Here is a 23,820-nt window from a genome sequence, read left to right on the forward strand (position 1 = left end):
CTCCATACTGTCTTCTAGAATCAACACCTCCACTCCTCTATACTGTCTACTAGAATCAACACCTCCACTCCTCCATACTGTCTACTAGAATCAACACCTCCACTCCTCCATACTGTCTACTAGAATCAACACCTCCACTCCTCTATACTGTCTTCTAGAATCAACACCTCCACTCCTCTATACTGTCTTCTAGAATCAACACCTCCACTCCTCTATACTGTCTACTAGAATCAACACCTCCACTCTTTCACTCCTCCAAACTGTCTTCTAGAATCAACACCTCCACTCCTCTGTACTGTCTTCTAGAATCAACACCTCCACTCCTCCATACTGTCTTCTAGAATCAACCGCTCCACTCCTCCATACTGTCTTCTAGAATCAACACCTCCCATCTTTCAGTCCTCCATACTGTCTTCTAGAATCAACACCTCCACTCTCCCACTACTCCGTACTGTCTACTAGAATCAACACCTCCACTCTTTCACTCCTCCATACTGTCTTCTAGAATCAACACCTCCACTCCTCCATACTGTCTACTAGAATCAACACCTCCACTCCTCCATACTGTCTACTAGAATCAACACCTCCACTCCTCCATACTGTCTACTAGCAATCAACACCTCCACTCCTCTATACTGTCTTCTAGAATCAACACCTCCACTCCTCTATACTGTCTTCTAGAATCAACACCTCCACTCCTCTATACTGTCTACTAGAATCAACACCTCCACTCTTTCACTCCTCCAAACTGTCTTCTAGAATCAACACCTCCACTCCTCTGTACTGTCTTCTAGAATCAACACCTCCACTCCTCCATACTGTCTTCTAGAATCAACACCTCCACTCCTCCATACTGTCTTCTAGAATCAACACCTCCACACTCCTCCATACTGTCTACTAGAATCAACACCTCCACTCCTCCATACTGTCTTCTAGAATCAACACCTCCACTCCTCCGTACTGTCTTCTAGAATCAACACCTCCACTCCTCTATACTGTCTTCTAGAATCAACACCTCCACTCCTCTATACTGTCTTCTGGAATCAACTCCTCAACACCTCCATACTGTCTTCTAGAATCAACACCTCCACTCCTCCGTACTGTCTACTAGAATCAACACCTCCACTCCTCCATACTGTGTTCTATAATCTAGATATCAGATAGAGTTACTGAGTGAGGTGCACATGGTAAAGACACAGGTTATATGTAACAGAAGGTGTGGGGCTGCATGGGGAGGAAAGCCTGGCAACCTGAATATGTACTCTGTCTCTGTCTTTATTCAGCCTTAGTTTGCAAGCACACAGTTAGTTGATGAGGAGATTACTGAATAATGAATTAGTCATTAAATATCACTGGAGAAGTATACAGACGTGTTGGCTATTATCAATGATAAAACAGTATAATTACATAGTTTAATAGGGTATAGAAAAGATATATGTTATTCTGCTTGCCATCTACTTATGGCTGGGAGATTAATATAAATTGCTTTAAGGAAGGATTAACTCATACTAAAAATTGCATTGGGGAAGAATGAATGCAGATTTAGACAACATATTGGAAACGACCATATTTTCAGTTTTGCTTGCTGCATATAGCCGTGTGTTTCTGTGTCTAGGTGGGCTCAGTCTTCTCTCAGCTCTGATGTCACTCACTGCAAGCGCCTTCGGCTTGGAGCGTGCGCCACCAGTGTAGTCAGCGGCTAGTTCATGCAGGGAAATCTGATTGAGAGCGCGAGATACCGTGATAGGTACCACTACCAGGGTAAAAAGGTTATTTTCTGGAAAGGATGGATGGTTGTTGATGATAAAATATCCTGTTTAACTGCGGACACTTTTCACTCCAGTCAACTTTAAAAAGAGGCAGTTCTCAAAGGTAAGATTGATGTTATTTGAATGATGGGTGTCCATGTCCTTGAAACATTTTTTGTTCAAAATATTAGCTTCAGATAATTAGCCTATAGCCTATATTGAAACTTGTACAAACACCTCAACATGCCAATGTCATGTTAATTATTGCAACAACTCGCCGTTTGAGAATAACACCGTAATCGTCAGTGTAACATTCAGTGCGTTTCTCTCCTCTGGCCCGGTTGGTTTCAGCACCATGGCCAACGCCGGTTCCCATGACAGTAACGGCGTGGTGCAGATCTTCAAGGAGGACCGGTGCCCTTCCGGTCGCCCCGAGGACTGCCTCCTCAACTTCACGTGGCAGCCAGGTTTCCCAGAGCTGTTCAACTACACAGCTAATGGCAGCTCGCTGGGGGACCCGGAGCCCATGTCGCCAATCATCCTCATCATAGCGGCGATGTACTCCGTTGTGTTTGTGGTCGGACTGGTTGGAAACTGTCTGGTCATGTTTATCATCATCAGGTGAGTCTAGGATAGTCATGTTCTGACTAGGTTAGTCTACTCCTGTCCCTTACCTGTATGGTCCATGTGGAGTAAACTAGGGGTTATAGGCTATGTGATGCATAGATGAAGGCATCACTACTTTAGCACAGATCCAAGCATGAAGCCTTGGAAGTTTTTATCCCAGCGCTGGACCATGGTTAGGTGTAATCTGGACCATGGTTAGGTGTAGTCTGGACTGTGGTTAGGTGTAATCTGGACCATGGTTAGGTGTAGTCTGGACCATGGTTAGGTGTAGTCTGGACCATGGTTAGGTGTAGTCTGGACCATGGTTAGGTGTAGTCTGGACCATGGTTAGGTGTAATCTGGACCGTGGTTAGGTGTAATCTGGACCGTGGTTAGGTGTAATCTGGACCGTGGTTAGGTGTAATCTAGACCGTGGTTAGGTGTAATCTGGACTGTGGTTAGGTGTAATCTGAACCGTGGTTAGGTGTAATCTGGACCATGGTTAGGTGTAATCTGGACCATGGTTAGGTGTAATCTGGACTGTGGTTAGGTGTAATCTAGACTGTGGTTAGGTGTAGTCTGGACCATGGTTAGGTGTAATCTGGACCGTGGTTAGGTGTAGTCTGGACCGTGGTTAGGTGTAGTCTGGACTGTGGTTAGGTGTAGTCTGGACTGTGGTTAGGTGTAATCTGGACCGTGGTTAGGTGTAGTCTGGACCATGGTTAGGTGTAGTCTGGACCATGGTTAGGTGTAATCTGGACCATGGTTAGGTGTAATCTGGACCATGGTTAGGTGTAATCTGGACCATGGTTAGGTGTAATCTGGACCGTGGTTAGGTGTAATCTAGAACGTGGTTAGGTGTAATCTGGACTGTGGTTAGGTGTAATCTGAACCGTGGTTAGGTGTAATCTGGACCATGGTTAGGTGTAATCTGGACCATGGTTAGGTGTAATCTGGACCGTGGTTAGGTGTAATCTGGACCATGGTTAGGTGTAATCTGGACCGTGGTTAGGTGTAATCTAGACCGTGGTTAGGTGTAATCTGGACTGTGGTTAGGTGTAATCTGAACCGTGGTTAGGTGTAATCTGGACCATGGTTAGGTGTAATCTGGACCATGGTTAGGTGTAATCTGGACCATGGTTAGGTGTAATCTGGACCGTGGTTAGGTGTAATCTAGACTGTGGTTAGGTGTAATCTGGACCGTGGTTAGGTGTAGTCTGGACCATGGTTAGGTGTAATCTGGACCATGGTTAGGTGTAATCTGGACCATGGTTAGGTGTAATCTGGACCATGGTTAGGTGTAGTCTGGACCATGGTTAGGCGTAATCTGGACCATGGTTAGGTGTAATCTGGACCGGGGTTAGGTGTAATCTAGACTGTGGTTAGGTGTAATCTGGACCATGGTTAGGTGTAATCTAGACTGGGGTTAGGTGTAATCTGGACCATGGTTAGGTGTAATCTGGACCATGGTTAGCTGTAATCTGGACCATGGTTAGGTGTAGTCTGGACCATGGTTAGGTGTAGTCTGGACCATGTTTAGGTGTAGTCTGGACCATGGTTAGGTGTAGTCTGGACCATGGTTAGGTGTAATCTGGACCATGGTTAGGTGTAATCTGGACCATGGTTAGGTGTAATCTAGACCATGGTTAGGTGTAATCTAGACTGGGGTTAGGTGTAATCTGGGCCATGGTTAGGTGTAGTCTGGACCATGGTTAGGTGTAATCTAGACCGTGGTTAGGTGTAATCTGGACCGTGGTTAGGTGTAATCTGGACCGTGGTTAGGTGTAATCTAGACTGTGGTTAGGTGTAATCTAGACTGGGGTTAGGTGTAATTTGGACCGTGGTTAGGTGTAGTCTGGACCGTGGTTAGGTGTAGTCTGGACCGTGGTTAGGTGTAATCTGGACCATGGTTAGGTGTAATCTAGACCGTGGTTAGGTGTAATCTATATGAAACGCTCAACTATTGAAACAATTCATAAATAAACGACTAGGACCCTACTATGCTGCATTATTATGAGGACGTTGTGTGATAGTGTTTGTTCTGGTTTAACTTTCAACTGCTCCCACTCTAGTGATTCGATGACATGCCATGGAATTGTCTGAGTTTCACGCGCAACACTGAGATGCTGTGTGTTTGAAGTTTGTGGACGTTCCTTTGCGCCCCCAATTGGAACACATTCAGAGCCAAAACTGTCAAAATACAGATTTAGATTCCGATTAATTTCACATTTAATAATTGTTCACTGTCAGTGTGTGTGTGTGTGGTGGGGGTGCGAGCTTGTATGTGTGCATGTGCTGGTGTGTGAAATGGCTATGATAATGTGGTACTCTGGATCCTTGATGCCTTTTTTTGCATCAGAATCAGTCAGGATTCTAGAGGTAATGATAGGTAGATTAGTAGAATAGTAGATTGGTAGAATGGTAGAATGGTGGAATGGTAGAATGGTAGAATGGTAGATTAGAGAATGTAGAATGGTAGACTGGTAGATAGAATGGTAGAATGTAGAATGGTAGATTGGTAAATAGGTAGATTGGTAGAATGTAGAATGGTAGAATGGTGGAATGGTAGAATGGTAGAATGGTAGATTGGTATATTAGTAGAATAGTAGATTGGTAGAATGGTAGATTGGTATATTAGTAGATTGGTAGAATGGTAGATTGGTAGAATGTAGAATGGTAGATTGGTAGATAGATTGGTGGAATGGTAGAATGTAGATTGGTAAATAGGTAGATTGGTAGACTGTAGAATGGTAGATTGGTAGAGATATAGATTGGTGGAATGGTTGATTGGTAGATTGGTATATTAGTAGATTGGTAGAATGGTAGATTGCTAGAATATAGAATGGTAGATTGGTAGATAGATTGGTGGAATGGTAGAATGTAGAATGGTAGATTGGTAAATAGGTAGATTGGTAGAATGTAGAATGGTAGATTGGTATATTAGTAGAATAGTAGATTGGTAGAATGGTAGATTGGTATAGTAGTAGAATGGTAGATTGGTAGAATGTAGAATGGTAGATTGGTAGATAGATTGGTGGAATGGTAGAATGTAGAATGGTAGATTGGTAAATAGGTAGATTGGTTGACTGTAGAATGGTAGATTGGTAGAGATATAGATTGGTGGAATGGTAGCTTGGTAGAATGGTAGATTGGTAGAATGGTAGATTGGTAGAATGGTAGATTAGCAGAATGGTAGATTGGAAGAATGGTAGATTAGAGAATGGTAGATTAGTAGAATGGTAGACTGGAGAATGGTAGATTAGTAGAATGGTAGATTAGCAGAATGGTAGATTAGCAGAATGGTAGATTAGAGAATGGTAGATTAGTAGAATGGTAGATTAGCAGAATGGTAGATTGGAAGAATGGTAGATTAGAGAATGGTAGATTAGTAGAATGGTATATTGGTAGATTAGTAATATAGGTGGATTAGTAGAATGGTAGATTAGCCTAGCGGAACCCCTCGACAATATCCGGTGAAATGGCAGAGCCCAAAATTCAAATAAAATTATTTGAAATATTTAACTTTCATACATTCACAAGTGCAATACATCAAATTAAAGCTTAACTTCTTGTTAATCTAACCATCGTGTCAGGTTTCAAAAAGGCTTTACGGCCAAAGCACACCAAGCAATTATGTTAGGTCAGCGCCTAGTCACAAAAAAAAAACATACAGCCATTTTCCAGCCAAAGAGAGGAGTCACAAAAAGCAGAAATAGAGATAAAATTCATCACTAACCTTTGATGATCTTCATCAGATGGCACTCATAGGGCTTCATGTTACACAATACATGTATGTTTTGTTCGATAAAGTTCATATTTATATCCAAAAATCTCAGTTTACATTGGAGCGTTATGTTCAGTAATGTTTTGCCTCCAAAACACCCGGCGAATTTGCAGAAAGCCACATCAATTTACAGAAATACTCATCATAAACTTTGATGAAAGATACAAGTGTTATACATAGGATTAAAGATAAACTTCTCCTTAATGCAACCGCTGTGTCAGATTTCAAAAAAGCTTTACGGCGAAAGCACACCATGCAATAATCTGAGTACAGCGCTCAGCCACCAAAACAAGCCATACAGATACCCGTCATGTTGTGGAGTCAACATAAGTCAGAAATAGCGTTATAAATATTCACTTACCTTTGATGATCTTCATCGGAATGCACTCCCAGGAATCCCAGTTCCACAATAAATGTTTGTTTTGTTCGATAAAGTTCATCTTTATGTCTAAATACCTCCTTTTTGTTCACGTGTTTAGTTCACTAATCCAAATGCACAAGGCGCGGGCACTAAGTCCAGACGAAAAGTCCAAAAGTTCCATTACAGTTCGTAGAAAAATGTCAAACGATGTATATAATCAATCTTTAGGATGTTTTTATCATAAATCTTCAATAATATTCCAAACGGACAATTCCTTTGTCTTTAGAAAGGAAAGGGAACAGAGCTGCATGCGATCAACAACTAAAGGCTTTCAGCTGAGCCATCTACTGTGACTGGTCTTATTCGCTCCCCTTTCACAATAGAAGCCTGAAACAACTTTCTAAAGACTGTTGACATCTAGTGGAAGCCTTAGGAAGTCCAATCTGACCCCATTTACACTGTATATTCGATAGGCAATCACTTGAAAAACTACCAACCTCAGATTTCCCACTTCCTGGTTGGATTTTTCTCCGGTTTTTGCTTGCCATATGAGTTCTGTTATACTCACAGACATCATTCAAACTGTTTTAGAAACTTCAGAGTGTTTTCTATCCAAATCTACTAATACTATGCATATCCTAGCTTCTGGGCCTGAGTAGCAGGCAGTTTACTCTGGGCACGCTTTTCATCCGAACGTGAAAATACTGCCCCCTAGCCAAAAGAGGCTATAAGTAGTATAGTAGATCAGTAGAATGATAGATTGGAAGAAAGGTAGATTAGTAAAATGGTAGATCGGTAGATCAGTTGAATGGTAGAATGGTAGATTGGTGGAATGGTAGATTAGTAGATTGGTAGAGTAGTAGATTGGTAGATGGTAGATTGGAGAATGGTAGATTAGTAGAATGGTTTATTGGTAGAATGGTACATTAGTAGTATAGTGGATTAGTAGAATGGTAGATTCATAGAATAGTAGATCAGTAGAATGGTAGATTGCTAGAATGTTAGATTGGTAAAATGGTAGATTGGTAGAATGGTAGACATTGGTAGAAAGGTAGATCAGAAGAATGGTAGATCAGTAGATTGGTGGAATGGTAGATTGGTAGAATGGTATAATGGGAGATTGGTAGAATAGTACTGGTGAAGAACAGAATCAGGGCTGACACGGAGGACTGGTGAAGAACAGAATCAGGGCTGACACGGAGGACTGGTGAAGAGCAGAATCAGGGTTGACACGGTGGACTGGTGAAGAGCAGAATCAGGGCTGACACGGAGGACTGGTGAAGAGCAGAATCAGGGCTGACACGGAGGACTGGTGGAGAGATACAAGTGGAGATACTGGGGTGCAAAGGAGCAAGATAAATACATAAATACAGTATGGGGATGAGGTAGGTAGATAGATGGGCTGTTTACAGATGGGCTATATACAGGTGCAGTGATCTGTGAGCTGCTCTGACGGCTGGTGCTTAACCTCTTGGGGCTAGGTGGGACGCTAGCGTGCCACCCGTGGTGCACTCCATCAATAGCAGGTGCATTTCAAGAGCGGCAAATTTGAATCCAAATAAATGTCAAAATTCAAATTTTTCAAAAATACAACTATGTTACACCATTTGAAAGATAAACATCTCCTTAATCTAACCACGTTTTACGATTTCAAAAAAGTTTTACGGCGAAAGCATAAATTTAGAGTATGTTAGGACAGTACATTTACAAGAGTTGTGTGTAATGTTTTGTCAAGTCAAAGACAGGGTCACCAAAACCATAAAACCAGCTAAAATGATGCACTAACCTTTTACAATCTCCATCAGATGACACTCCTAGGACATTATGTTAGACAATGCATGCATTTTTGTTCTATCAAGTTGATATTTATATACAAAAACAGCGTTTTACTATGGCATTGATGTTGAGGAAATCGTTTCCCTCCAATAACCGGCAGTCAAGTCAGCGTCACAAATTAAATAATTAAAATTAGAAAACATTGGTAAAATATTATATTGTCATTTAAAGAATTATAGATTTACATCTTTTGAACGCAATCAACTTGCCAGATTTAAAAATAACCTTACTGGGAAATCACACTTTGCAATAATCTGAGCACTGTGCCCAGAAAAATACGCGTTGCGATACAGACTAGACGTCATGTTGGGGAGATCTAAAATCGAAAATACTATGTAAATAATCCATTACCTTTGATTCTCTTCATCAGATGTCACTTCCAGGTATCACAGGTCCATAACGAATGTAGTTTTGTTCAAAAAAGCTCATCATTTATGTCCAAAAATCTCCGTCTCGTTAGCACATGATGTAAGCCAGCCGGACTTCTCGTCATGAACGAGGGAAAAAATATATTTCCGTTCGTTCAAACATGTCAAACGTTGTATAGCATAAATCATTAGGGCCTTTTTAACCAGAACATGAATAATATTCAAGGTGGACGAATGCATAGTCTTTTATAACGTATTGGAACGAGGGTACCCAACATGAAGTAGCGCGCCAGGTGTCTAATGGGACATCACCGTTCCATGGCTCTTGTTCGGTCAGATCTCCCTCCAGAAGACTCAAAACACTTTGTAAAGGCTGGTGACATCTAGTGGAAGCAATAGGAAGTGCCAAAATATTCCTAAACCCCTGTGTTTTTCAATGGGATAGGTTTAAAGTCAATACAACACATCAGGTATCCACTTCCTGTCAGAAAATGTCTCAGGGTTTTGCCTGCCAAATGAGTTCTGTTATACTCACAGACACCATTCAAACAGTTTTGGAAACTTTAGAGTGTTTTCTATCCATATATAATAAGTATATGCATATTCTAGTTACTGGGTAGGATTAGTAACCAGATTAAATCGGGTACATTTTTTTTATCCAGACGTGCAAATGCTGCCCCCTAGACCCAACAGGTTAAAGCTAGTGAGGGAGGTAAGAGTCCGCAGCTTCAGAGATTTTTGCAGTTCGTTCCAATCATTGGCAGCAGAGAGCTGGAAGGAAAGATGACCAAAGGAGGAATTGGCTTTGGGGGTGACCAGTGAGATATACCTGCTGGAGCGCGTGATACGAGTGGGTGCTGCTATGGTGACCAGTGAGCTGAGATAAGGTGGGGCTTTATCCACTAATAAAGTCCTATTATCTCTGTCTGGCCAGGTATACCACTAATAAAGTCATGTTATATTTGTCTGGCCAGGTATACCACTAATAAAGTCATGTTATCTCTGTCTGTCCAGGTATACCACTAATAATGTCCTATTATCTCTGTCTGACCAGGTATACCACTAATAAAGTCATGTTATATTTGTCTGGCCAGGTATACCACTAATAAAGTCATGTTATCTCTGTCTGGCCAGGTATACCACTAATAAAGTCATGTTATATCTGTCTGGCCAGGTATACCACTAATAATGTCATGTTATATCTGTCTGGCCAGGTATACCACTAATAATGTCCTATTATCTCTGTCTGGCCAGGTATACCACTAATAAAGTCATGTTATCTCTTGCTGACCAGGTATACCACTAAAAAAGTCCTGTTATATCTGTCTGGCCAGGTATACCACTAATAAAGTCATGTTATATCTGTCTGGCCAGGTATACCACTAATAATGTCCTATTATCTCTGTCTGGCCAGGTATACCACTAATAATGTCCTATTATCTCTGTCTGGCCAGGTATACCACTAATAAAGTCATGTTATATTTGTCTGGCCAGGTATACCACTAATAAAGTCATGTTATCTCTGTCTGTCCAGGTATACCACTAATAATGTCCTATTATCTCTGTCTGACCAGGTATACCACGAATAAAGTCATGTTATCTCTGTCTGGCCAGGTATACCACTAATAAAGTCATGTTATATCTGTCTGGCCAGGTATACCACTAATAAAGTCATGTTACTCTGTCTGTCCAGGTATACCACTAATAATGTCCTATTATCTCTGTCTGACCAGGTATACCACTAATAAAGTCATGTTATCTCTTGCTGACCAGGTATACCACTAATAAAGTCATGTTATATCTGTCTGGCCAGGTATACCACTAATAATGTCCTATTATCTCTGTCTGGCCAGGAATACCACTAATAAAGTCCTATTATATCTGTCTGGCCAGGTATACCACTAATAAGGTCCTAATTTCTCTGTCTGGCCAGGTATACCACTAATAATGTCCTATTATCTCTGTCTGGCCAGGAATACCACTAATAAAGTCCTATTATATCTGTCTGGCCAGGTATACCACTAATAAGGTCCTAATTTCTCTGTCTGGCCAGGTATACCACTAATAATGTCCTATTATCTCTGTCTGGCCAGGCATACCACTAATAAAGTCCTAATTTCTCTGTCTGGCCAGGTATACCACGAATAAAGTCCTATTATATCTGTATTTCCAGGTATACCACTAATAAAGTCCTATTATATCTGTCTTTCCAGGTACACTAAGATGAATACGGCCACCAACATCTACATCTTTAATCTGGCAGTAGGCGACGCCCTAGTGACCACCACAATGCCTTTCCAGAGTACTGACTACCTGATCAACTCCTGGCCCTTCGGAGAGGTAACCCTAACCCTAACCCCTAATCTCTAACCCCTAACCTCTAACTTCTAACCCCTAACCTCTAACCCCTAACCCCTAACATCTAACCTCTAACCCCTAACCCCTAACCCCAACCCCTAACCTCTAACCCCTAACTTCTAACTCCTAACCCCTAACCTCTAACCTCTAACCCCTAACCTCTAACCCCTAACCCCTAATCCCTAACCTCTAACCCCTAACCCCTAACCTCTAACCCCTAACCCCTAACCTCTAACCCCTAACCTCTAACCCTAACCCCTAACCCCTAATCTCTAACCCCTAACTCCTAACCTCTAACCCCTAAACTCTAACCCCTAACCCCTAACCTCTAACCTCTAACCCCTACCCCCTAACCCCTAACCTCTAACCCCTAACCCCTAACCTCTAACCCCTAACCTCTAACCCTTAACCCCTAACCTCTAACCTCTAACCCCTAACCCTAACCCCTAACCTCTAACCCCTAACCTCTAACCTCTAACCCCTAACCCCTAATCTCTAACCCCTAACCCCTAACCTCTAACCCCTAAACTCTAACCCCTAACCCCTAACCTCTAACCCCTAACCTCTAACCCTTAACCCCTAACCTCTAACCTCTAACCCCTAACCCCTAACCTCTAACCCCTAACCTCTAACCCCTAACCTCTAACCCCTAACTTCTAAATCTCTAACCTCTAACCCCTAACCCCTAATCTCTAACCTCTAACCCCTAACCCCTAACCTCTAACCCGTAACCCCTAACCTCTAACCTCTAACCCCTAACCCCTAACCTCTAACCTCGAACCCCTAACCCCTAACCCCTAACCCTTCCAGTGTTTGGCAGATTACTGTACCTCAACAGCATAATGTTTGGTAGATTACTGTACCTCAATAGCATAATGTTTGGCAGATTACTGTACCTCAACAGCATAATGTTTGGTAGATTACTGTACCTCAATAGCATAATGTTTGGTAGATTACTGTCCCTCAACAGCATAATGTTTGGCAGATTACTGTACCTCAATAGCATAATGTTTGGCAGATTACTGTACCTCAACAGCATAATGTTTGGCAGATTACTGTACCTCAACAGCATAATGTTTGGCAGATTACTATACCTCAACAGCATAATGTTTGGCAGATTACTGTACCTCAATAGCATAATTTTTGGCAGATTACTGTACCTCAACAGCATAATGTTTGGTAGATTACTGTACCTCAATAGCATAATGTTTGGCAGATTACTGTACCTCAACAGTATAATGTTTGGCAGATTACTGTACCTCAACAGCATAATGTTTGGTAGATTACTGTATCTCAATAGCATAATGTTTGGTAGATTACTGTACCTCAACAGCATAATGTTTGGTAGATTACTGTACCTCAACAGCATAATGTTTGGCAGATTACTGTACCTCAACAGCATAATGTTTGGTAGATTACTGTACCTCAACAGCATAATGTTTGGTAGATTACTGTACCTCAACAGCATAATGTTTGGTAGATTACTGTACCTCAATAGCATAATTTTTGGCAGATTACTGTACCTCAACAGCATAATGTTTGGTAGATTACTGTACCTCAATAGCATAATGTTTGGCAGATTACTGTACCTCAACAGTATAATGTTTGGCAGATTACTGTACCTCAACAGCATAATGTTTGGTAGATTACTGTATCTCAATACCATAATGTTTGGTAGATTACTGTACCTCAACAGCATAATGTTTGGTAGATTACTGTACCTCAACAGCATAATGTTTGGCAGATTACTGTACCTCAACAGCATAATGTTTGGTAGATTACTGTACCTCAACAGCATAATGTTTGGTAGATTACTGTACCTCAACAGCATAATGTTTGGTAGATTACTGTACCTCAACAGCATAGTGTTTGGTAGATTACTGTACCTCAACAGCATAATGTTTGGCAGATTACCTACTCTGTCTGTCCTGTGGTGAGCTGATTTGAAATGGCATTAAGCACATTTCTTTGTAAAATAATGATCCTGTCCTCCAGGTGGTGTGTAAGGTGTTCATCAGTATAGACTACTACAACATGTTTACCAGTATCTTCACTCTGACCATGATGTCAGTGGATCGGTATGTAGCTGTGTGTCACCCGGTCAAGGCTCTGGACTTTAGAACTCCCGTGAAAGCGAAGATCATCAACGTTCTCATCTGGGTTTCATCCTCCGCTGCGGCATCCCTGCTCTGGTGCTGGGCAGCACACAGAACAGCAACGGTACACACACACACACACACACACACACACACACAAAAAAAACAACACACACACACACACACACACACACACACACACACACACACACACACACACACACACACACACACACACACACACACACACACACACACACACACACACACACACACACACACACACACACACACACACACACACACACACACACACACAACACACACACACACACACACACACACACACACACACACACACACACACACACACACACACACACACACACACACACACACACACACACACACACACACACACACACACACACACACACACACACACACACACACACACACACACACACACACACACACACAACACACAACACACACACACACACACACACACACACACACACACACACACACACACACACACACACACACACACACACACACACACACACACACACACACACACACACACACACACACACACACACACACACACACACACACACACACACACACACACACACACACACACACACACACACACACACACACACACACACACACACACACACACACACACACACACACACACACACACACACACACACACACACACACACACACACACACACACACACACACACACACACACACACACACACACACACACACACACACACACACACACACACACACACACACACACACACACACACACACACACACACACACACACACACACACACACACACACACACACACACACACACACACACACACACACACACACACACACACACACACACACACACACACACACACACACATTGATTACATCGCGTCAGTGTGTATGGTTTAGGATTTAGGGGTCGATGTGGGATTATGTCTGTCGAGGAGTAGAGGCTTTGACGAGAAGGAGAAGTGCATTATGGGTTATTTGAGTTTCAGGGAGACAAATAAATATAAGACTAGCTATTCTACAGTAACTAACAGTCTGGAATGAGTAGGCTTGTCCAAACTTTTAACTGGTACTGTAGCTAGTAATAATAATAATAATGCATGGGAATTATATAGTCACTTTTTTTACCTTTATTTAACTAGTCAAGTCAGTTAAAAACAAATTCTTATTTTCAATGACAGCCTAGGAACAGTGGGTTAACTGCCTTGTTCAGGGGTAGAACGACAGATTTTGTACATTGCCAGCTCAGGGATTCAAACTTGCAACCTTTCGGTTACTAGTCCAACACTCTTACCACTAGGCTACGCTGCTGTAGCGACCCAAAGTCGCTTTCCAATTATAGAAATGAAAAAGAAAACCATCAAAACATCAGACTAAAGAAGACATGAATAAAGAGAGGGGTGGGCTCAATGAAGACATGAATAAAGAGAGGGGTGGGCTCAATGAAGACATGAATAAAGAGAGGGGTGGGCTCAAAGAAGACATGAATAAAGAGAGGGGTGGGCTCAACGAAGCGAAAGAGTCTGATGTATCAGTGGATGGGGAGGGTCAGAGTTGGGGTTTAGATAGGAACCTGGATTAGGGTAAGGGTTTAGGGTAGGGTAAGGTTTAGGGTAAGGTTTTAGGGTAAGGGGTAGGGTAAGGTTTAGGGTAAGGGTTTAGGGTAAGGGGTAGGGTAGGGACTAGGGTAAGGGGCAGGATAAGGGTAACACTTATTTTTCTTAAAACTGCATTGTTGGTTAAGGGCTTGTAAGTCAGCATTATACTGAAAGGTCTACACATGTTGCATTCGGCGCATGTGACAAATACAATTAGATTTTATTTGGATCTGGGGATGACGTGGTGGCACGGAGTGAGGGTGTGGGTTGATAGGGAAGAAGAAGGTCTGAGGGGTAAGGGGGGGCAAGGTGGTGAAGGGCTTTGTAAGGCAGAAGGAGGATCTTGTAATCAAGGGGTGATGAGGACAGGGGTGATGTCAAATAAAATCAAATTTAATTTGTCACATACACGTGATTAGCAGATGTTTTTGCGGGTGTAGCGAAATGCTTGTGCTTCTAGCTCTGACAGGGCAGTAATATCTAACAAGTAATATCTAACAAATTACACAACATATACCCAATACACACAAATCTAAGTAGGAATGAATTAAGACTATATACATATGGACGAGTGATGTCAGAGTGGAACGGACTAAGATACAGTAGAATAGTATAGAATACAGCATATACATATGAGATGAGTAATGCAAGATATGTAAACATTATTAAGTGACTAAGATACCGTAGAATAGTATAGAATACAGTATATACAGTTCATATGAGATGAGTAATGCCAGATATGTAAACCTTATTAAAGTGACTAGTGTTCCATTCCTTAAAGTGGCCAGTGATTTCTAGTCTATGCCTATAGGCAGCAGCCTCTAATGTGCTAGTGATGGCTGTTTAACAGTCTGATGGCCTTGAGATAGAAGCTGTTTTTCAGTCTCTCCGTCACAGCTTTGATGCACCTGTACTGAGGTCAGACAGTGGGAACAGGGAGGGGTAATATGAGTTAGGTTGGGGTCAGACAGTGGGAACAGGGAGGGGTAATATGAGTTAGGTTGGGGTCAGACAGTGGGAACAGGGAGGGGTAATATGAGTTAGGTTGGGGTCAGACAGTGGGAACAGGGAGGGGTAATATGAGTTAGGTTGGGGTCAGACAGTGGGAACAGGGAGGGGTAATATGAGTTAGGTTGGGGTCAGACAGTGGGAACAGGGAGGGGTAATATGAGTTAGGTTGGGGTCAGACAGTGGGAACAGGGAGGGGTAATATGAGTTAGGTTGGGGTCAGACAGAGCAGATGAGGTCTAGTATGTGTCCCTTGATGTGACTGTGAACATTGAAATCAGAGGCAAGTCCACGTGAATATTCATATCACCAAGCAACAGCCAGCGGGAGGAGAGTGGGACAGCAATGGTGAGTAGTTCAGACAGAACGATTCATTAGCTTTAGGAGGACGGTACACAAGTAGAGTGGTCATGGAGCAAGATGATTTGTAAACAATGTATTCAAATGAGGAGACAGTAGTGAGAGACAGTTCAGTTATTTCGATTTTAGAGTTTAGCATGGTTAAAATAAAATTAATCCCAAGGTTGTTGCTTGTCTATACATCAGACCACTGTCTATACACCAGACCACTGTCTATACACCAGACCCCTGTCTATACACCAGACCACTATCTATACACCAGACCACTATCTATACACCAGACCACTATCTATACACCAGACCACTGTCTAACTGATACACCAGACCACTATCTATACATCAGACCACTGTCTATACACCAGACCACTATCTATACATCAGACCACTGTCTATACACCAGACCACTGTCTATACACCAGACCACTGTCTATACATCAGACCCCTGTCTATACACCAGACCACTGTCTATACATCAGACCACTGTCTAACTGATACACCAGACCACTGTCTATACATCAGACCACTGTCTATACACCAGACCACTATCTATACACCAGACCACTGTCTATACATCAGACCACTGTCTATACACCAGACCACTGTCTATACATCAGACCACTGTCTAACTGATACACCAGACCACTGTCTATACATCAGACCACTGTCTAACTGATACACCAGACCACTGTCTATACACCAGACCACTGTCTATACACCAGACCACTGTCTAACTGATACACCAGACCACTGTCTAACTGATTCACCAGTTAGATTTAGGGTTAGTTAGGGATTATGTTATTGTTATATCTCTAGGTTAGGGTTAGTTAGGGATAATGTTGTTGTTATATCTCTAGTTTAGGGTTAGTTAGGGATAATGTTATTGTTATATCTCTAGGTTAGGGTTAGTTAGGGATAATGTTATTGTTATATCTCTAGGTCAGGGTTAGTTAGGGATAATGTTATTGTTATATCTCTAGGTTAGGGTTAGTTAGGGATAATGTTATTGTTATATCTCTAGGTTAGGGTTAGTTAGGGATAATGTTATTGTTATATCTCTAGGTTAGGGTTAGTTAGGGATAATGTTATTGTTATATCTCTAGGTTAGGGTTAGTTAGGGATAATGTTATTGTTATATCGCTAGGTTAGGGTTAGTTAGGGATAATGTTATTGTTATATCGCTAGGTTAGGGTTAGTTAGGGATAATGTTATTATTATATCTCTAGGTTAGGGTTTGTGTTATTTAGGGTTAGTTAGGGATAATGTTATTGTTATATCTCTAGGTTAGGGTTAGTTAGGGATAATGTTATTGTTATAGCTCTAGGTTAGGGTTAGTTAAGGATAATGTTATTGTTATATCTCTAGGTTAGGGTTAGTTATGGATAATGTTATTGTTATATCTCTAGGTTAGGGTTAGTTAGGGATAATGTTATTGTTATATCTCTAGGTTAGGGTTAGTTAGGGATAATGTTAGTGTTATATCTCTAGGTTAAGGTTAGTTAGGGATAATGTTGTTGTTATATCTCCAGGTAGTACAGAGTGTGCCCTCCAGTTCCCTGACCCCTATCTCTACTGGGACACAGTGATGAAGATCTGTGTGTTCATCTTCGGCTTCGTGGCCCCCCTCCTCATCGTCAGTGTGTGTTACACCCTCATGGTTCTGCGTCTGAAGAGCGTGCGGCTGCTCTCCGGCTCCCGGGAGAAGGACCGGAACCTGCGGCGGATCACCCGTCTGGTTCTGGTGGTGGTGGCAGTGTTCATAGTCTGCTGGACGCCGATCCACATCTTTATCCTGGTCAAGATGCTGGCGCCCCCCGGTGGCGTCCTCGAGACCACGCCCGTCATGGCGGCCTACTTCTTCTGCGTTGCCCTGGGTTACACCAACAGCAGCCTCAACCCAATCCTCTACGCCTTCCTGGACGAGAACTTCAAACGCTGCTTCAGAGACTTCTGCTGCCCGGGGGGGAGGGGGGCAGGGGGGGACAGCCAGGGGGGGAGTCGAGTGAGGAGCACGTTGAGGAGCTACACCTGCCCACCTAGGGCTCGGGGGCAGGGGGCAGGCCAGGGGGGACAGAGGGAGGGGGAGGCCTGTATGACCAGCGGTGGTACTGGAACAGTCCTCCCTTAACTCCCACGGCAGAGATGACTCCAACGGGTTGACTCAGATCACATCGTCTATCTCCGGGAGAGTATCACAGCACCGTCTTCTGATGTGTTCTTCTAGAGCAGTACGTCCTTCACCTCACCACCGCTATCTTAACCTGACCCAGTCCTAAAGAGACCCAGATCTTCTAACTAAGGGACAGCAGTACATCCTTCACCGCTATCTTAACCTGACCCAGTCCTAAAGAGACCCAGATCTTCTAACTGAGGGACAGCAGTACATCCTTCACCTCACCACCGCTATCTTAACCTGACCCAGTCCTAAAGAGACCCAGATCTTCTAACTGAGGGACAGCAGATACCCTCCTGTAGGTTTTAACTCCAACCCTGCTCCTGGAGAGATACCCTCCTGCAGGTTTTAACTCCAACCCTGTTCCTGGAGAGATACCCTCCTGTAGGTTTTAACTCCAACCCTGTTCCTGTAGAGATACCATCTTGTAGGTTTTAACTCCAACCCTGTTCCTGGAGAGAGACCCTCCTGTAGGTTTTAACTCTAACCCTGTTCCTGTAGAGATACCATCCTGTAGGTTTTAACTCCAACCCTGTTCCTGGAGAGATACCCTCCTGTAGGTTTTAACTCTAACCCTGTTCCTGTAGAGATACCATCTTGTAGGTTTTAACTCCGACCCTGTTCCTGGAGAGAGACCCTCCTGTAGGTTTTAACTCCAACCCTGTTCCTGTAGAGATACCATCCTGTAGGTTTTAACTCCAACTCTGTTCCTGGAGAGAGACCCTCCTGTAGGTTTTCGCTCCAACCCTGTTCCTGGAGAGATTGAGATTGTAACTAACCTGATTCAGTTTATCAACCAGCTAATTATTAGAATCAGATGCGCATGATTAGGATTTTAGTGAAAAGTTACAGGATGGTATCTCTCCAGGAACAGGGTTGGAGAGCCTTGGTCTGAATACACAGGATGGTATCTCTCCAGGAACAGGGTTGGAGAGCCTTGGTCTGAATACACAGGATGGTATCTCTCCAGGAGCAGGGTTGGAGAGCCCTGGTCTAGATACACAGGATGCTTCTCTCCAGGAGCAGGGTTGGAGAGCCCTGGTCTAGATACACAGGATGGTATCTCTCCAGGAACAGGGTTGGAGAGCCTTGGTCTGAATACACAGGATGATATCTCTCCAGGAACAGGGTTGGAGAGCCTTGGTCTGAATACACAGGATGGTATCTCTCCAGGAGCAGGGTTGGAGAGCCCTGGTCTAGATACACAGGATGCTTCTCTCCAGGAGCAGGGTTGGAGAGCCCTGGTCTAGATACACAGGATGGTATCTCTCCAGGAACAGGGTTGGAGAGCCTTGGTCTGAATGCACAGGATGGTATCTCTCCAGGAACAGGGTTGGAGAGCCTTGGTCTGAATACACAGGATGTATCTCTCCAGGAACAGGGTTGGAGAGCCTTGGTCTGAATACACAGGATGATATCTCTCCAGGAGCAGGATTGGAGAGCCCTGGTCTAGATACACAGGATGTTATCTCTCCAGGAACAGGGTTAGAGAGCCCTGGTCTAGATACACAGGATGGTATCTCTCCAGGAACAGGGTTGGAGAGCCTTGGTCTGAATACACAGGATGGCATCTCTCCAGGAGCAGGGTTGGAGAGCCTTGGTCTGAATACACAGGATGGTATCTCTCCAGGAACAGGGATGGAGAGCCCTGATCTATACTCATGTTATCAACGTTCAGTGGGTTCGCATTACTGTAATACTATGCTATGGATTGTAAACTGTAACTTCGCATTACTGTAATATTATGCTATGGATTGTAAACTGTAAGTTTAGATGGATCTATCAGTTATATTTGTTAGCTTCTGTTGAAATACTAATTAAAATCGTAACAGAATGTAAACATTCATTTGAGACAACTACAAGGATTTAGTGTGAGCTTATCTTGTATTCAGTGTATAAAGGCTAGTGTTTCTGTTTGATGCAGCTCAACATATATTTACAGGATTTAGTATACAGACAATGTGTTTCTTAAAAAATACTAAATTGACATTTCTGTTCATCTAAAATTTGTTTTATCAACATATTTGGTGTTTCTACCCGTTGTGTTGTCAGTCAGTGATGTCTGAAAATTAGGTGTTTTTAAGAACATGAACAATTATTATTGCCTATCTCATCGTTCACTTGTGTACCATCGTAGTTTCCACTGTTAGCCCACCAGGGAAAAGACAACCTGACATATAGCATATAGTATGAACAGAAAGCAGACATGTTTGTTTTGACTGTCTATACTAATATGTGTAGTAGTTCTATCTGAGAAAAAAAAAGACAATTTGTAAAAATTCTGAGCCTAATGGACCAGAACTATGAACTACGTAGACCTCTTATGAATCGGCCCCTTTTTTTCCAATTTTCGACTAAAATTACATACCCAAATCTAACTGCCTGTAGCTCAGGGCCTGAAGCAAGAATATGCATATTCTTGGTATCATTTGAAAGGAAACACTTTGAAGTTTGTGGAAATGTGAAATTAATGTAGGAGAATATAACACATTAGATCTGGTAAAAGATAATACAAACAAAAAAACATGCATTTTTGAAATGCAGGAGAAAGGCCATAATGTATTATTGCAGGTTAGGCACAAATTAGATTTTCCCCACTAGATGGCAGCAGTGTGTGTGCAAAGTTCCAGATTGATCCAGTATAGCCTTTCAATCCTGGACAATATTTTGTATCAAGTCTGCCCAAATGTGCAGAATTGGTCAATTGATACCTTTTCAATCAATCAATCAATCAATCAATCAAATGTATTTATAAAGCCCTTTTTACATCAGCCTATGTCACAAAGGGCTATACAAAAATCCAGCCTAAAACTCCAACAGCAAGCAATGCAGATGTAGAAGCACAGTGGTTAGGAAAAACTACTTAGAAAGGCAGGAACCTAGGAAGAAACCTAGAGAGGAACCAGGCTCTGAGGGGTGGCCAGTCCTCTTCTGGTTGTGCCGGGTGGAGATGCGGTAGAGGTGCGGTAGAGAGAGAGACGAAGATAGCAGGTGCGGTAGAGAGAGAGAGAGTCGAAAACAGAAGGTCCAGGACAAGGTAGCACATCCGGTGAACAGAACTATAGAGAACATACAAAAATGATATGGTAATACAAAATGTAAGTTGACACACTCCCAGGAACGTCATACATGATGGATCATTAGCTTCTAGACTAACTTTCACACATCTAGATGGCTGGGTGGGGTGGGTGTGGAGCCAGAGACAGCAGGGGTTTAAACTGCAGAATCCAGTTCCTACATTTTATTATAAAATTGATTTTATCAAACAAAACTATGCTACATTTTATCTCTGGGACCCTCAGGATGACAAATCAGAGCAAGATTACTGAATGTAAGTACATTATTTACCTTCAGAGGTGAATGTATCAAACCAGTTGCCGTGATAAAAGTTTTTGTTGTTGTGCACTCTCCTGAAACAATAGCATGGTCTTTTTTTCACTGTAATAGCTACTGTAAATTAGACAGTGCAGTTAGATTAACAAGAAGTTAAGCTTTCTGCCCATATAAGACATGTCTATATCCTGGCAAATGTTCTTGTTACTTACAATGTCATGCTAATCACATTAGCGCACGTTAGCTCAACCGTCTCGGTGGAGGGACACCAATCCCATAGAGGTTACACTGTCTAGTTCTGTTCCTACTATTTATGATATTAATATGATGCATTTCTTTTAGTCAATATTGGTGAATATTTTGAATCATGCTGTTTCTACTATTAACATGTTCAATATTAGTGAAGTTGTTGTAGCAGAATTTGAACCAGTTTGACGTGTATAGAGTCTTGCCACTAAGTGATGTGTGTTGTCATGGCTCAGTCCTGGACCACTGTGTCCTACACTAGTTTTTCATCCAAATTGCACTTCATTCCCTTTATAGGATTTTATAGTACTACTTTTGACCAGGACTCAAAACACTCTGTTCAGAAGTAGTGCACTATATAGGGAATAGGCAGCTATTTGGGACATAACTAGTTGTCACTATATAGGGAATAGGCAGCCATTTGGAACACATTTAGTTGTCACTATATAGCGAATAGGCAGCCATTTGGGATGCAACTAGTTGCCACTATATAGGGAATAGGCAGCCATTTGGGATGCAACTAGTTGCCACTATATAGGGAATAGGCAGCCATTTGGGATGCAACTAGTTGCCACTATATAGGGAATAGGCAGCCATTTGGGATGCACATAGTTGTCATTCCATGTGGTTCCTGTGGTGAAGTCCACAGGACTATACAAAGTGGATGTCCAGAAACAGGTTGAGCAACACTGTGTATTGTAGTGTTTACTATCTATGTTGTACTTTACCTGTTTGCTGGAAGCTTTGAAATGTCAACACACAGTTCCACACAGACACAATAAAGACAACGTGTGATGATACTGTCAACGTGTGATGATACTGTCAACGTGTGATGATACTGTCAACGTGTTATGATACTGTCAACGTGTGATAATACTGTCAACGTGTTATGATACTGTCAACATGTGATGATACTGTCAACGTGTGATGATACTGTCAACGTGTGATGACACTGTCAACGTGTGATGACACTGTCAACGTGTGATGATACTGTCAACGTGTGATGATACTGTCAACGTGTGATGATACTGTCAACATGTGATGATACTGTCAACGTGTGATGATACTGTCAACGTGTTATCTCTGTGCTGTATTAGAAGAGGCCACCCAGGAGCTTTGCACCTGCACCAGCATTGCTATGGTAGCATGGATAAATATGTTGATCTGTCCCTAACATTGACACATACATGACAGTGTTTACATCCCAGCCAGTCTAAAACATCACTACATACACTACATGACCAAAAGTATGTGGACACCTGCTCGTCGAGCATCTCATTCCAAAATCATGGGCATTAATATGGAGTTGGTCCCCCCCTTTGCTGCTATAACAACCTCCACTCTTCTGGGAAGGCTTTCCACTAGATGTTGGAACATTGCTGCTATAACAGCCTCCACTCTTCTGGGAAGGCTTTCCACTAGATGTTGGAACATTGCTTCGGGGACTTGCTTCCATTCAGCCACAAGAGCATTAGTGATGTTGGGCACTGATATTGGGCAATTAGGCCTGGCTCGCAATTCATCCCAAAAATGTTCGATGGAGTTGAGGTCAGGGCTCTGTGCAGGCCAGTCAAGTTCTTCCACACTGATCTTGACAAACCTTTTCTGTATGGACCTCACTTTGTGCGTGGGGGAATTGTCATGCTGAAACAGGAAAGGGCCTTCCCCAAACTGTTGCCACAAAGTTGGAAAGCACAGAACAGTCTAGAAGGTCATTGTATGCTGTAGCATTAAGATTTCCCTTCACTGGCACTAAGGAGCCTAGCTCAAACCATGGAAAACAGCCCCAGACCATTATTCCTCCTCCACCAAACTTTACAGTTGGCACTATGCATTGGGGCAGCTAGCGTTCTCCTGGCATCCGCCAAACCA

At 42.6% G+C, this 23,820-nt stretch overlaps 1 pseudogene; it reads left to right on the forward strand.

Annotated features, from left to right (window-relative positions):
* Positions 1–2,130: 2,130 nt before the first annotated feature.
* Positions 2,131–18,780, forward strand: LOC123723955 (delta-type opioid receptor-like; annotated as a pseudogene).
* The last annotated feature ends 5,040 nt before the right edge of the window (positions 18,781–23,820 follow it).

This window comes from Salmo salar, unplaced genomic scaffold (genome assembly GCF_905237065.1).
Source record: "Salmo salar unplaced genomic scaffold, Ssal_v3.1, whole genome shotgun sequence".
Lineage (NCBI taxonomy): Eukaryota > Metazoa > Chordata > Actinopteri > Salmoniformes > Salmonidae > Salmo > Salmo salar.